The sequence below is a fragment of the Ictidomys tridecemlineatus genome, unplaced genomic scaffold, assembly GCF_052094955.1.
Source record: "Ictidomys tridecemlineatus isolate mIctTri1 unplaced genomic scaffold, mIctTri1.hap1 Scaffold_48, whole genome shotgun sequence".
Lineage (NCBI taxonomy): Eukaryota > Metazoa > Chordata > Mammalia > Rodentia > Sciuridae > Ictidomys > Ictidomys tridecemlineatus.
The window spans coordinates 259,075-273,650 of record NW_027523119.1 but is presented as its reverse complement, the minus strand read 5'-3'; the positions used below and the strand labels follow the sequence as shown (position 1 = coordinate 273,650).

At 34.0% G+C, this 14,576-nt stretch overlaps 1 pseudogene; it reads left to right on the top strand.

Annotated features, from left to right (window-relative positions):
* Positions 1-5,479: 5,479 nt before the first annotated feature.
* LOC144373775 (protein FAM76A pseudogene) lies at positions 5,480-6,959 on the top strand (annotated as a pseudogene).
* The last annotated feature ends 7,617 nt before the right edge of the window (positions 6,960-14,576 follow it).

The following is a 14,576-nucleotide window of genomic DNA, read 5'->3' as shown; positions in this document are numbered from 1 at the left end:
GATTAGTGGCTAAGGAATCTGTGTAACATGAGCCTCTAAATTAACCATTCCTCCTTTATACTTGTTCTAGTCAGGTCCTTTAGTAACAATATGCAAAAAAACTGACTAAAACAGGCACCTAGGTTGGTTCCATAGTTTAGCTATTGTGAACTGAGCTGCTGTAAACATTGATGTGGCTGCATCACTGCAGTATGATGATTTTAAGTCCTTTGTATATATACAAAAAAGTGGGATACCTGGATCTAATGGTGGTTCCATTCCTAGATTTTTGAGAAATCTCCATACTGCTTACCAAAGTGGTTGGACAAATTTTCAGTCCCACCAACAGTATTTAAGTGTACCTTTTCCCCCACATCCTCTTCAACATTTATTGTTACTTGTATTCTTAATAATTGCCTTTCTCAATGAAGTGAGATGTAACCTTAATGTAGTTTTAATTTACATTTTTCTAATTGCAAGACACGTTGAACATTTTTTGACAATAACATTTGTTGACAATTTGTATTTGTTTCTGTGAAATGTCTGTTCAATTTCTTTGTCCATTTAATGATTGATTTATTTGGTTTTTTGGGTGCTAACTTTTTGGAATTCTTTATATATCCTGGAGATTAAGGCTCCATTTGAGGTGCAAGTGGCAAAGATTTTCTCCCATTTTATAGGCTCTTTTTTCACACCCTTGATTGTTTCCTTTGCTGTGAAGAAGCTTTTTAGTTTGAGACTGTTGGGAGCAGTGACTGAAAATTATGGGTCTTGAACTGTCCTATGACAGAGGTGATGACTCTCTTGGGAACCTCAGATACTAAAGCATCCATTTGGGATTTCCTAGTTGCTGTGGTGACACCCTGTACAATAGGAGGTTCTATTTCAGCAATGGGACTATTTAGTCCTTGACCTTGAGGTTCAGATGCCAGATGTTCTGGGGTAGCAAGTTGATAATCATAATAGGGTCGGTCATGCTCATGACCTTTGTTCCACTTACTTTGAAGAAATTTATCATTTTGATGTTTAGACTTATATAATTAATATGCTGAGCTTGTTTTGTGTTACTATCTCCAAACCCCTTGTGCTTTTTGGGTTTTATAAAGGAAGTCATTTCCTGTGCCAATATGTTGGAGTGTTGGGCCTAAATATTTCTCTAGTATATGCAGGGTTTCTGATCTAATGCCTAGGTCTTTGACACACTTTGAGTTGATTTCTGTGCAATCTGAGAAATAGGGGTTAAATTTTATTCTGTTGTATATGAATTTCCATCCCACCACATTTGTTGAATAGGCTATCCTGAAGAGAAGTTTTTAAAAGAGATAATAAATATTTGAAAAAAAAAATCAAAGTATATAAAAAATAAAATGGCCATAGAAACTATTATGAAATATGTATGATATATACATTATATATAATATATATTCATAAGTAAAAATAAATATTAAGGACATAATTTTTTTTCAAAATACATAATTTTATCAAAGAGAATTAGAATTATCCCCAAATTTCAAAATAAGCAAATATTTTGATAATGCAAAGACATTTATCTGGACAAAAAAAATGAACATTTTACAGAGAGAAAACAAATATAGGTATCTCTCTATACAGATAGAAACATTTCTATCTATATATTTTATATATAGGTATATATTTATCTTCTATGTAGCAGTATTTGATAAATTATAGATAAACTTTCTTTTACATGAATAAATTCACTAATTTTGACTTTGCTTTGCAAACTTCAAAAACATCCACTATGTTTAAATTAACAATTCAGAGGCATTACCATGTTTCATTATGGAAAAATGATTTTGAATTAAAAATAAAATAAAATAATATACAAATATATAAATAATATATAAAAATAAAAATTGAATCTAGTTTACCTTACTTAGATCTTGCACATTTTTATTGTTATCTGCCATTTCTTTTTATTCTTTTAAGAATCTTTATAAATAAATATAATTAATATATAATACTTAAATAAATAGTTAAATTAATATTTTAATGTTAGAAATAAAAAGCACAAATGATAAAATTATAACTATATTGTAATTATGGAATTAAACCATAATTAAACTTGTCATTTTTAAGAAATAAAACCTCATAATACCACAATTGATAAAGAATTGCTGTTTGAAAGTTTTAATTTATAATTTCCAGATGTGGTCTACTTTAAGACCTTAAATTAATAATAAATCAAAAATTAATTAACAATTATTTTATATATAAAGTATTATGATATGGGATCATTAGAATAAATTCTTTAAATACTCTAGCAGATTTAAAAAAATATAAGTTAATTAAGCTGGGCTCAGTGGTGCATGCCTATAATCCCTCAGAGACTGAGGCAGGAGAATTTTAAGTTTGAGGCCAGCCTCTCAAATTTAGTGAGATCCTGTCTTGTTTCAAAAATTAAAAAAAAAAAAACAAGGATGTAGCTCAGTGGCAAAGCACTCTTGGGTTCAAGCCACAGTACCTAAATATGCAAATAAAAAATTCCATATCTTATAACTCAACCAATTTTTTTCAAAATAATGAAAATGTGCCCTAGAGTTCTTTACCCTTTGTGCCCATGCAAATGTGATGGAAATATAAATGTTCAGAATTATGAGAAATTGAATGAAGATTTGTGTTAAGAAAAGCATATCATAATATTGTTTTCCAGTTATGATAAAATCAGGGAAATGAGATATTTATTTTTAACTCAAAATCATTTGTCTACTTGTAACAGGCAAGATTTAAAGAAGTACCACTTCTTATAAGCTTTTCTGTCTAAGCTACTTTTTCCTTCCCATCTTCATCTCATTCTGGGAGTAAAAACATTCTCCCAAGCTCTGACCTATGGAATGGAATTTTACACACACACACACACACACACACACACACACACCTCTAGACTCTCCACTTTTGTTCTCCTATATAATCCTAAAACTGTTGCCAGTAACAGGAAGACAATTTTCTAGACCAGCTCTCTTCCCAATTTAGCCAAGCCAAGAATAAATCCCTTTCTCACTTCACCATTTCTCTTTTCCTCTATTAGTTAATCTCTCATTGTGACAGGTAACCAAATCTTGTGTATTGGGAACCCCAGAGTAAAGCCTTTGTCAGATTATCACAAATAAACTTCCATGCGCCATGAATACAGTGTGACTTATTTAAAATAAATAAAACATTTCAAACACACATAGAAATACTTTCTTTCAACTATTTAAGTGTATACCTTTTCTTTCCATCAAAGACCTGATACTTTTAACAAAACTCACACTTGTTTCACTACTACAAAGAGTAGTGAAAATATTTGATATGCTTTGAATGAATATGTACATGATTAGATCATTCTAGAGTATAAATAGAAATCTCAGAACACTCTTTTCTACTTAATAAGTAGCAAAAATTTCCCATCAAGCCATACAATTAAAAATCTCAGCTGTGTGATGGTGTGAGCCTGTTAATCCCAGTGTCAAGTGGCTAAGGCAGGAGGCTGGTAAGGTCAAGGCCATCAGCAGCCATTTAGCCAGACTCTGACTCAAAATTTAAAAAAGAAAGAAAGAAGGAAAGGAAGAAATAAAGAAATAAAGGAAGGAAGGAAAGAAAGAAAGAAGGAAGGAAGGAAGGAAGGAAGGAAGGAAGGAAGGAAGGAAGGAAGGAAGGAAGGAAGGAAGGAAGGGGCTGGTGATGTAATTCAGTGTCAAAGCATCCGTGGGCTCCATACTTTTAGGGGTGGGAAGACATCCGAACAAGACAAACACTTAGCTAAAAGAGAAAGAAGAAAAAACATATTGGGAAATTAGGTAGAAATATTGAGTTTAAGGTACCAAAAATTAGTGTAGCAGTACTTAGTTTAGCCATACTTGTAAAGAAATTGTGATTAATTCATAGTTTTGAGAAATCTGAGAAAAATACTAAGAAATCAGAATAAATGAGGTATAGATTAAAAATTAAAAATTAATGAATTCTGGAAAAAACACTGTAATGGTGGAAGAGCCTTGTGGTCCAGATCCTAATCACTGAAGCCTGTGAGTATGTTGCCTTCTCTGCTTGTGACCTTCTAGGCTAATTAGGAGTGATGCATTCATTATGAAGCAAAAGAAGAAGGAGGAGGAAGAGGAGGAGGAGGAGGAGGAGGAGGAGGAGGAGGAGGAGGAGGAGGAGAACAAGAAGATCTCAATAAAAACCAACATTTTCCAAAGTTAAGATCCAAGTGTTGTAGTCAAGAGGATATTTACAGCATAACATTTTTATAATAAAATATATAATCAAAATATTATACTTCTGCCTTTTTATATGTCTTAGGCTTCCTTTGTTCTCCCAATCTCTTCCCTTTATCTCTCTCCTTCCTGAGTAAGTGACTAAGCACAGGAGATGCTCAGAGGGATGGAGCATCCCAGGATACATTAATTAACAACTTTTATAGCTCCCTATACTGAGGGGCGATTCCTGGGACAGGTTACCTTAGCAACAGGTTGGAGCAGGGGCAGGTTATCTTGATAAGGGTGGAGGAAGGCTCTTAAGGTATTTCAATCCTTCAGGGGGCAGTCTCCAGCTTCTAGGAAATTGCACTCCTTGATCCGACTTGACTTGATTTACCTATCTATACTGCCTGTCTAATTCTGGCTTCAATGGTGTACCTCTCCTGACCTCCAGTTTTAATGGAGTTCCAGGGACATTTCCAGAGAGTTCCATCCAGATCCACCTTTCAACATTTGACTGCAGTAGGATGACATCACACTTTCAAGTCTCCACTGCCATGACAACTCTCTCACTTTGTCCCATGCTGACAGGTTCTAATTAGAATCTGTTCTTACAGATTTTGTGGTTGGGGGAATTATTCTTATCTCCCTGAGTTCTGGGATTTGGTCTGTGTAAAGGTCACAAAAGTTTCCCACTTCAGAATAACTTATGTTATTCTTGTTAACATTTCTTCTGCAGATAATAGGTAGTTCGCTGGGGGATGTAACATATTCTGTGGACTTAAATCAGGTAGGGCTAAAGGTAAGTTATGCTCCTCAAAGTGAAACCATGTGGGGGACAGCAAGGTAGGTCTCATCCAATCATGTCTATGTCTGTCTGTCCCCTATTACTTGGGGGTGTGCCCTTACTGACTACCTCTTATTCTTGGCCCATTTCTTTCTGCTTTCTGGACACCATGAGACAAGCAATTTCAGTCAGCCACACCATCTCTGATGTTCTTCCTCACCATAAATCCAAAAACAACAGAGCCAAATGACCATGGACTGAAACCATGGGTCAAAATAATTTTTTCTAGGGCTGGAGTTGTGGCTCAGTGGTATAGCGCTTGCCAAGCATGCGCAAGGGCCTGGGTTCGATCTTAGCACCACATAAAAATAAATAAATCAATAAAGGTATTATGTCCAACTACAACTAAAAAAGATAAATATTAAAAATAAATAAATATCCGCCAGGTTGTACCTCAGACTGTCAGATAAAGCGGCGGGCCGGGCCCACGGGGCGGTGAGCACGGCTAGGGCCGGACATGGTGGCGCTCTACGCCTGCACCAAGTGCCACCAGCGCTTCCTCTTCGAGGTGCTGTCTCAGGGGCAGCAGCTGTGCAAGGAATGTCGGATTGCACACCCAGTTGTGAAGTGCACCTACTGCAGGACTGAGTACCAGCAGGAGAGCAAAACCAATACAATTTGCAAGAAATGTGCTCAGAATGTGCAGTTGTATGGAATGCCCAAACCTTGTCAGTATTGCAACATAATTACAGCATTTATTGGCAATAAATGCCAACGTTGCACAAATTCAAGGAAGTATGGACCACCATATTCTTGTGAGCAGTGCAAGCAGCAGTGTGCGTTTGACAGGAAAGATGATAGAAAGAAGGTAGATGGGAAATTGCTATGCTGGCTGTGCACACTTTCATACAAACGTGTTCTCCAGAAGACCAAAGAGCAAAGGAAGCACCTGAACAGCTCTTCTCGTACAGGCCACCAGGAGAAGGAGCAGTACAGCCGCCTGAGTGGTGGTAGCCATTATAACAGCCAGAAAACACTTTCTACATCTTCAATTGAAAATGAAATCCCAAAGAAAAAATCCAAGTTTGATTCAATCACAACAAATGGAGACAGCTTTTCCCCAGACCTGGCTCTGGATTCACCAGGCACTGACCACTTTGTCATCATTGCTCAGCTGAAAGAAGAGGTAGCTACTCTGAAGAAGATGTTGCATTAAAAGGATCAAATGATCTTAGAGAAAGAAAAAAAGATTACCAAGTTAAAGGCTGATTTTCAGTACCAGGAATCTCAGATGAGGGCAAAAATGAACCAAATGAAGAAAACGCACAAAGAAGTCACAGAACAATTGCAGGCCAAAAATCAAGAACTCCTAAAACAGGCAGCTGCCTTGTCCAAGAGCAAGAAGTCAGAAAAGTCAGGAGCTATTACCTCTCCATGACAGACTGCAGGAGGTTCTTCAGCAACAGCAGATGGGGTCATCCTGGGTTAGGGTTGGAGACCTGGCTGTTCTCTGGGAATTGCAAACTTTCTTAAGAATCTCTATTTTATTACTGTTATCCTTCTTTGTGTGATTGCAGTGAGCTGAATGGAAACATCTAGTTTGTGCTGTGTTATGACTGCATGCTTGAGTGTTTGGGATTTCAGGTTCAATCTCCTTCTCTTTCTCTCTCACTACTCCTTCTATGCTTTTCTTCCTCTTCTACCATCTCTTCCTCTTTTTTTCTCTCCCTTCCCTTTTCTTCCTTCTATCCCTTTCTTCCCTTTCCTCTTTCTCTATGTATTTTGGTTCTACTCTTTGTTCTTTTGTGGTGGTCACTGCTCAGTGTTATGTGCAGAATGATTTTTTTATGTCCATCCTTGCATCCTGCCATACCCATGAGCAAATAGTTTGGCATTAATTGTATATCACTGCCACCCTCTAACTTTAAAAACTGCCACCTTAAGACTTGGTACAATGAGAGAGGCTTTCTCTCTCCAATAAATCTTTTGCTTCAGGGTTTACTCTTGGGTTTTTTTCCAGGTATATTATGTATGAACTTTGTACTATGTATAGCCAGAGTTTTATTTATTTTTTTTAAAAAAGAAACTTTTTCTTGATAAAAGAATAATGGTAGCCTAGCTAGTTGTTCTTGTAAAAGCGATGCCTCTTGGGGGGAAAAAAGTCCTATTCTCTAGCTTTTAGAAAATGCATCAGATCTTTTCTTTCTTGTTAACTTTAGAGTCTTAAAAACCGATTACTAAGGTGAAATAATTTCAATGTATACGTTTGGAGTTAAGTGCCTTTTAGAGGATTTCTTGGAAGATCATTTAAAGGAGATACTTAAGGGAGGTTGCAAAGATTTTGAACACTCTGTCTTTTTAAGTAAGGGCAGAAAGAAAGGTTGTCCAGGTTGTACTGGACATTTCCCTCCCCCACTTCCTTTATTCTTAGGTAATTGATTTTAAATTCTCATACTGCCACTTCTTTTTTTTTTTTTTTAAATACCCTTTACCTATATAAGTTGTTATACTGGGCTATTATTGACAGAAAACATTTTTTTAAACAGGAGCAGATTCAAAATGGTTCAACTATAGGACACTCTGGGATCAGTACAAACTGCTCAAGTATGGACTATTAGTGGGAGAAATAATATCATTGTACTTTCTTCCTATTTCTCTTCACCCACCCCAGTCTGTATACTCCCTGCTTTTAATGGAAAGGTATTGAATACATGTGCTTCTCAGAAGCAGTTTGGCATCAGCCAGAGATATGTGTGGCCTGTCTTCCCTTCTTATCTCAATAGGCACATAGATTCACTTTTCCAGGAAAGGGATAGACATGTATTTTTAGCTGTACTCTCAGGTACTTTATGTGGTCTTTTTAAAGAAGTTGGGGATGTGTATAGTATGTGCTGTGAAGTAACAAAATCAACTACCCTGGAATTATTAATGCAGGGGGGTACTAGAGTTAAAGGTAATGGTGAGGGCAGATGACATTTGTAGTCTCAGTCTACCAAAATTGTAGCAGTAAATTTAGCTTGTTAAAAGCAGATATTCTATAATCTGTGATAGCATTCTCACAAGTGGAGCCATGCACATAATTGGACAGAGATGTGGAAAGGGTGGCTTCCTTCTGCTAAGAGATACAGTGGACCATGTGGCTTAGATATCGCCCTGGTAGGGGATGTAATTTTCCCTTCTAAGGAAGGGGAACAGCAGTGTTAAATAGTTTTGTAACTTTTTGAATGAGAAGCTTTTAGGTAAACTGTCAGATAATATTTTTTAGATGCATTTGCATTGGCTATGGGGAAAAGATTGAGAAAAATGACAGTCATTTTTTTTTAAATTTTAAAGACTGAGAAACTCTGTTATCTGAAGTATGATAATATAAAAACATTTAGTTTTATACTAAATCTTTTTTTAAGGTCTTGGCATTTAATATAAAGCAAACCCACACATTTTCTAACTTTCCATAAGTTCTTAAAAGGGAAAGAAGAATCCTTAGTCTTGAAATTTTAATTTTTAAAAATCATGACACTGTTTTGCCATGAAATTGAGTAGCTAACTTTTGGTAACACCTTTTGTTTCTTTGTATGTTTGTAATATTGGACATTTTAAAACACAGGAATGTTTTTGTTTGTACAGACTTTGACAAATGTGTGTTAATAAAAATTCATATTGACTCAAGTAAAAAAATAATAAATAAATAAATAAATAAATAAATAAATAAATATTTCTAATCTAAGTTGATTTCCTTAGGTATTTTGTCACAGTGTTGGAAAGCTGACAATTACACAAATAGATTTAATAGGTTTAATGAACTGTGCCTAATGATAAACAATCATACATAATCTGTTAGTCTACTCAGTGTATTTTCTCTGTTATGGTCTTTTCTTATTTATTTGAAATAGTTATCATTAGTGATGATTTATAAGGGATTAGAGATATGTTTAATATAGAAATATTCTATCTTGAAATATCTACCAAAAATCTGTTTAACGATTTCTGTCATTGAAGCAAGTATTTAGGGATACTATATTAAACAATCATAGAAAATTGAAAGTCCATTTTTGTATTTTTCTCAGCCAGAATGAATTAAATCGACTGCCATCTTCAAGGAAAGGAAAATAATGTTAGTACTATAATTAAAATATGAATAATTTGAAAATTCTTTTAGAAATAGTGACAACATTTTTGTGAACATTACATATTAATAGTATACAGTTTTTGTTTGCTATGTAAATTAATTCATGTAGTTGTTTTAGAATACATAGGATATATAAAACCTATAATGTATCCCTGGTTATTTCAGATATTGTAGAGAGCTTATAAATTAATTTGTACTCTCTACATAGTTGAGTACTTTTTATAGAACGCTATGAGATTTCCTGGCAAGTTGAAAACAAAGTTCCTAATTCAGAAGAGCTAATTCTCCATCATTTAACCTATTAAGGATGTGACATTCTATATTAAGATTGTGTTACATTTTTTTTGTACAGGGAAAACAAACAAACAACAAACAAAAAAACCCACAAACCATTTTCTAATATTCTTCATTTTCAGAAAAAAGGAGAGTTTAAAAGTGATTAAAAACTACAGGGCTTTTCTTTGATGTAAATTTACCAGATTAGCTTTATCTCAGTTCTCCCTCTGTCTCCTCACCCATGCCTCAGACCTCATCCACTTTGGCCTGCATTCATGATTTCTATGATGGTTTCATCAGTTGTCCCTCTAAGGAGTCCGGTACTCTGATCCGACTTCATTTCCACTGCCTGTTTCCGATTTTCCATGTCCATGCCCTACAAGTGGCTAAATATTTTGGGGATAAATATATTTTCTATTAGACTGATTTACTAATTCAGTGCCTCTAATTTTACCTAATGTCTTCAATAGAACCCAAGTCATTTTCTTTACAAGTGTTAACAGTTTTTATATAAATTCCACTGATTTGCAACATGGAAATGACAATTCAATTGAAATACAGTCAACAGAGCATACTTTAGAAAAGTTTTTCATGAATCATTAGTTTCTCCACTTTTTATTCATTAATGGCTGTGTTCATTTACTTAATTTATTATTTGCAGGATGCAGATACTTCAGTTCTACTAAAGTCAGAGTATTAAAGTAGGGATGACAGGGGAGCAGATTCTTTATTAAATCTAAAGCTGTCACTAATTAAAGTATGAAGTTATTTTGCATGCAAATAATGATAATTTATTGAGTTTTTGAAGTATATAGTATTATATGGCACAGAAGCTTAGTCACAAATAATCACTTCAAACACATAATTTTGAAAATGTTATGTCAAAAAAAACCCATGTTCCTTAGGAACAATAAGCACCTAACACTTATCTCTCATTTTCTGGAAAAATTCCTTATAAATTCTACTATGATTTCTGTGTTTTGATGTGTCAATTAAGTCGTGTGTTTATAATATTTCCTTCCTTACTACCTTGCTTTCTTTCTCTCCATTCTCCATTTTTCTTTGTTTGTTTGCTGTTTTGCTCTTCAATTAAATCCCATTTGAATTCCACATCTGAGGTCTGAGTGCACTGCTCAGACATGGATTAGAAATAGTAAGTAAGGTCAGGTGCAGAATTGTTTTGTTTCTGATTTTAATGAGAAAATCACATGTAATTTTGTCTTTCCACTTTTGTATTTTTGAAACTAGAGCTTGAACTCAGGGGTGTGTTACTATTGAACTACATCCCCAGGCCTTTTCAATTGTTTTCTTTTCATTTTGAGACAGAGCCTGATTTACTGAGGGCCTCACTGAATTTCTGAGGCTGGCAGGAACTTGTGTCTCACCCTCCCGAGTCATTGGGATTACAAGTTTACATGAAATTTTCATGATCATATTTTTAATTTTATATTAAAATAAATTCATATGTAGTTGTTGAAACTATTTTAATTTTATTGGAAAATGACTGATTTTTATTTAACATTTCTGGCAAATCATTGAACCTATCAAAGATGTGACATTTCAAATGTGATCATATAATAATGTAGCAGTGTCATGCACTGCATTCATCATACTGTAGTTATATTTATCTGTTTTCATTTCAATCATACTTGATGTATCTCTGCTGTATTTTTATAAATACATTAATATTTTAATTAACATATAGTAGTGGTACATATTTATAGGGTATATTTTGGTACATGCATAGGATGTATAATGATCGAATCAAGGTAACCAGCATCTATTGCCCTAGACATTTATCATTTCTTTGAATTTGAAACATCCAAAATCCTCTATACAAACTATTTGGAAATATTTAATTAATTATTGTCAATCATAGTTATCCTACTATGCTAAAGAATCCTAGAGAGGTTTTCTTTGGAAGCACAGGTGGGATATTGATGTTATAATATCATTATAATTTCCCATGTTGCTAAAAATTTATAAAAATATAACCAGAAATTTCTTATTTTAGTTTTCCAAGTAACTAGAAATTTTAATAAATATTGGATACTATTTTCAGTGATAATGTGAGGATGCTACATTTATTACTATCATGAATCTTGTGCCAAAAGGCCAGATTTGTAGCAAGCTCATAACTGGCTTTTTAATTTTTTATGAGCACATGAAGTGTTGGGCTAATAAATGTTCTTTAGGTAGCTATGGAAGCAAAGAAATATTGGACCACTTTATTGTCATTATAATTTTTGAATATGCTAATTTTATGTTAGACAATTGGTTAGCAGATGGATAACAGAAAGACAAATTCTTAAAATCACACATAAATATTGTTATAAAATAGAATGGGGGAATAAAATAGTAAAGATAAGTAATGAAATCATACCCAAAAGATAAATCAAATTATAAATCCTATAAATTTCCTTTGGTTACTTATTTACATTTTTGCCTTCTTCATTTATCACCAATGGACCAAAAAAGTCAATTAATTTTAAATATTTAATAGTATAGCTGATGTTTCTATAACATAGGAGTACATTATTGTGCATTGTCAGAAAAATGGCTTCCCAAAACTCAAAGAATAAAATCAAACAGGATTCTCTTTAACATTTGCCTTCACATGAGAGTTTTTATATTTATCATTTTTCTAGATTTCTGGCTCATAGTATGGTTTATTTACTTAAAAATAATCTTGTGTACATTTTATTTAATTTTTAAAAATAAAGTTGTAGAATTTTAAATTCACATTGAAGTGTACTTGCCTGTTTCTTTTGATGTTATTCTTTGAATTTCATGAGTAGCTGGTGGCATATTAGATGGATAGAGATCATTTTTGAATTCAAAGAATCTATTTGAAGTACCATCGCCATGCAGTCATTGTGCTTATGCCTAGCAAGTGCCATTGTGCTATGACATTAAAATATTCTATAGAAAATATATTTAAATAGAGTAGAGAAGTTTTTAATATACACACCAAATGGATTTGTAAGTGCATTCATTTATAAGTATGAATGCTCTTCAATTTATGATAATTTATGATGGTTTACACTTTCATACAAAAACTTAAGTAGAAATATTGTAATTTCAAAATGCACTTAATACACCTAACCTATGCAACTTAATAACTAAGTAACATGGCCCACCCTAGAGGGGCAACTGTTAACCTCTTGGTAGCAACTCTGATTCCAGCGCCAGTTGCTGCCGAGCCTGCCCAGGGTTCTGATGGAGGACTGTGCTGCATCCAGTTCCCCGCAGAAAAGTGCAGCATTCAGAATTTGAAGTATGGCTTCTATTAAATGTATGTCACTTTCCCACTATTGTAAAGTAGAAAAATTATAAGACTAATCGGCAGAAATTGGGGCAACTGTGTAATTAAACATTAAACCCATTTAATGTGAGGCATCAAAGGTAAATCCATTATTATGTCCATATCAAATTTGAATGGAAGAATTACTATATTTTTTTTCCATAAAAAGATCAAGGAAAGAAGTGATCTAAAGATGTTTATAATTTAAGTAGTCACTTGAAAGTGAAGATTTTTTTAAATAGTGGTTCCAAGTGAAAAGGGAAGATTGTAAGCTCAGGAAAATGGGGATACAGAGGACTGTGTTTGTTATGAGGAATGCTCTGGAGCAGGATGTACAGGTTGGAATTTTAGATTTACTATTTTCTAGTTATGTGGCTTCCCATCACATTCCCAAATGAAAGACAAGCAATAATTTGATTATTATGGGTGTTTTAGTCCGCTTTTTCACTGCTTTGGCTAAAGTATCTGATCAGAACTATAGATGAGGAAGGAAGAATTTATTTGAGGCCTTAGGGTTTAAGAAGTCTCAATTAATCCACAGCAGGCTTCATTCCTCAAGGCTCAAGGTGAGGCAGGTGGAAGAGTGTGGCAGAGGGAGGCAGCTCACATGGTAATCAAGAAGCAGAAAGAGAATCTCCACTCTTGAGATACAAAATATATATATATATATCACAGCCACACCCCAATTCCCACCTCTTCCAGCCACACCCCACCACTTCAGTTAATGGTTATCAGGGGATTAAATCACTGATTGGGTTAAACTCTTACAATCCAATCTTTTCTCCTCTGAACCCTCCTTCATTTTCTCACATGTGAGTTTTGGGGGGACTCTTCACATCCAAACCATAACACTGAAAATTATTAAACTTATTATTTTCAAAGATGAAAAGATTTCTCTTTACAACTTCTGCAAAACAGAGAAGATAGACTTGGAAGAAACTGCATCTAGGTAATAAAGAGGAAAGAAGTTTTTAGGGGTCTTTGGGAGCTTGGGGGAAAAATTAGAGACATTTAAAAATAAGATGCAGAAATTCTGAAACTAGAGACCATGCATAATTTCAGCCAATTTTAACAAAGCAGTCTATAAGGATGAGCAAAAACAAAAGTATCATGCTTGAGAGCAGTTACAAATGATTACTTGTCAATAATAGTTGTACCTTGGAGTTAATTAGAATTCTCTAGTTGAAATAAATAGGTCCTGGAAAAAGCATTATGATCAAACAAAGATACAATAAAATTTCATTTAGTGGAATAAAATGAGTTTATAGACATCAATATATGGGACAATTTCTAGAACCTGAAAGTGTTTAACAAATATTACATGCATGAATAACGTTAGTTTTGTGAATCCGTGTTTAAATTTTGTTTTCCTTCCTAATAGAGATTGTGTGAGTGTGTGTGTGTTTTCATTTTACCATGTCAGAATAACAAAGAACTTGATTTTTAAATATTCAAAAGGTACACAGTGCCACAGTTGTAAGTAGGTGTAAGGATTTTTTGCTAGTTTTATTTACTCTTTTTTAATTTAGAAAACAGATATTTTAAGTCTGCTAGGAATTCTGCATTCTCCTCTTCTTCTAGAAATAAAGAAATCAATTCACTGTGGGAAGTAAAAAATCTCCTAGGTGAGGTGGAATGTTATGTTTGAATGTGCTGTTCGGTTATATGCATGTAAAATAATTACCTATTCATTTTTCTGTGTGAGACTTAAGTTCACTGAAAGAAAGCCTGCCTGCTTCTGATTGCATTGTTGAATGTTCTGTTTACGAGTGGATGTTGAACTTTGTTAAGTTGAGCTTTGTTGAATACAATACACATTGAACTTTGCTTTTGCAGGTTTTGTTGTCATTCATGGAAAGCTGCTTCCCAAATCTAGAATGGATTGATTACATGTTGAGGAACAGGGCT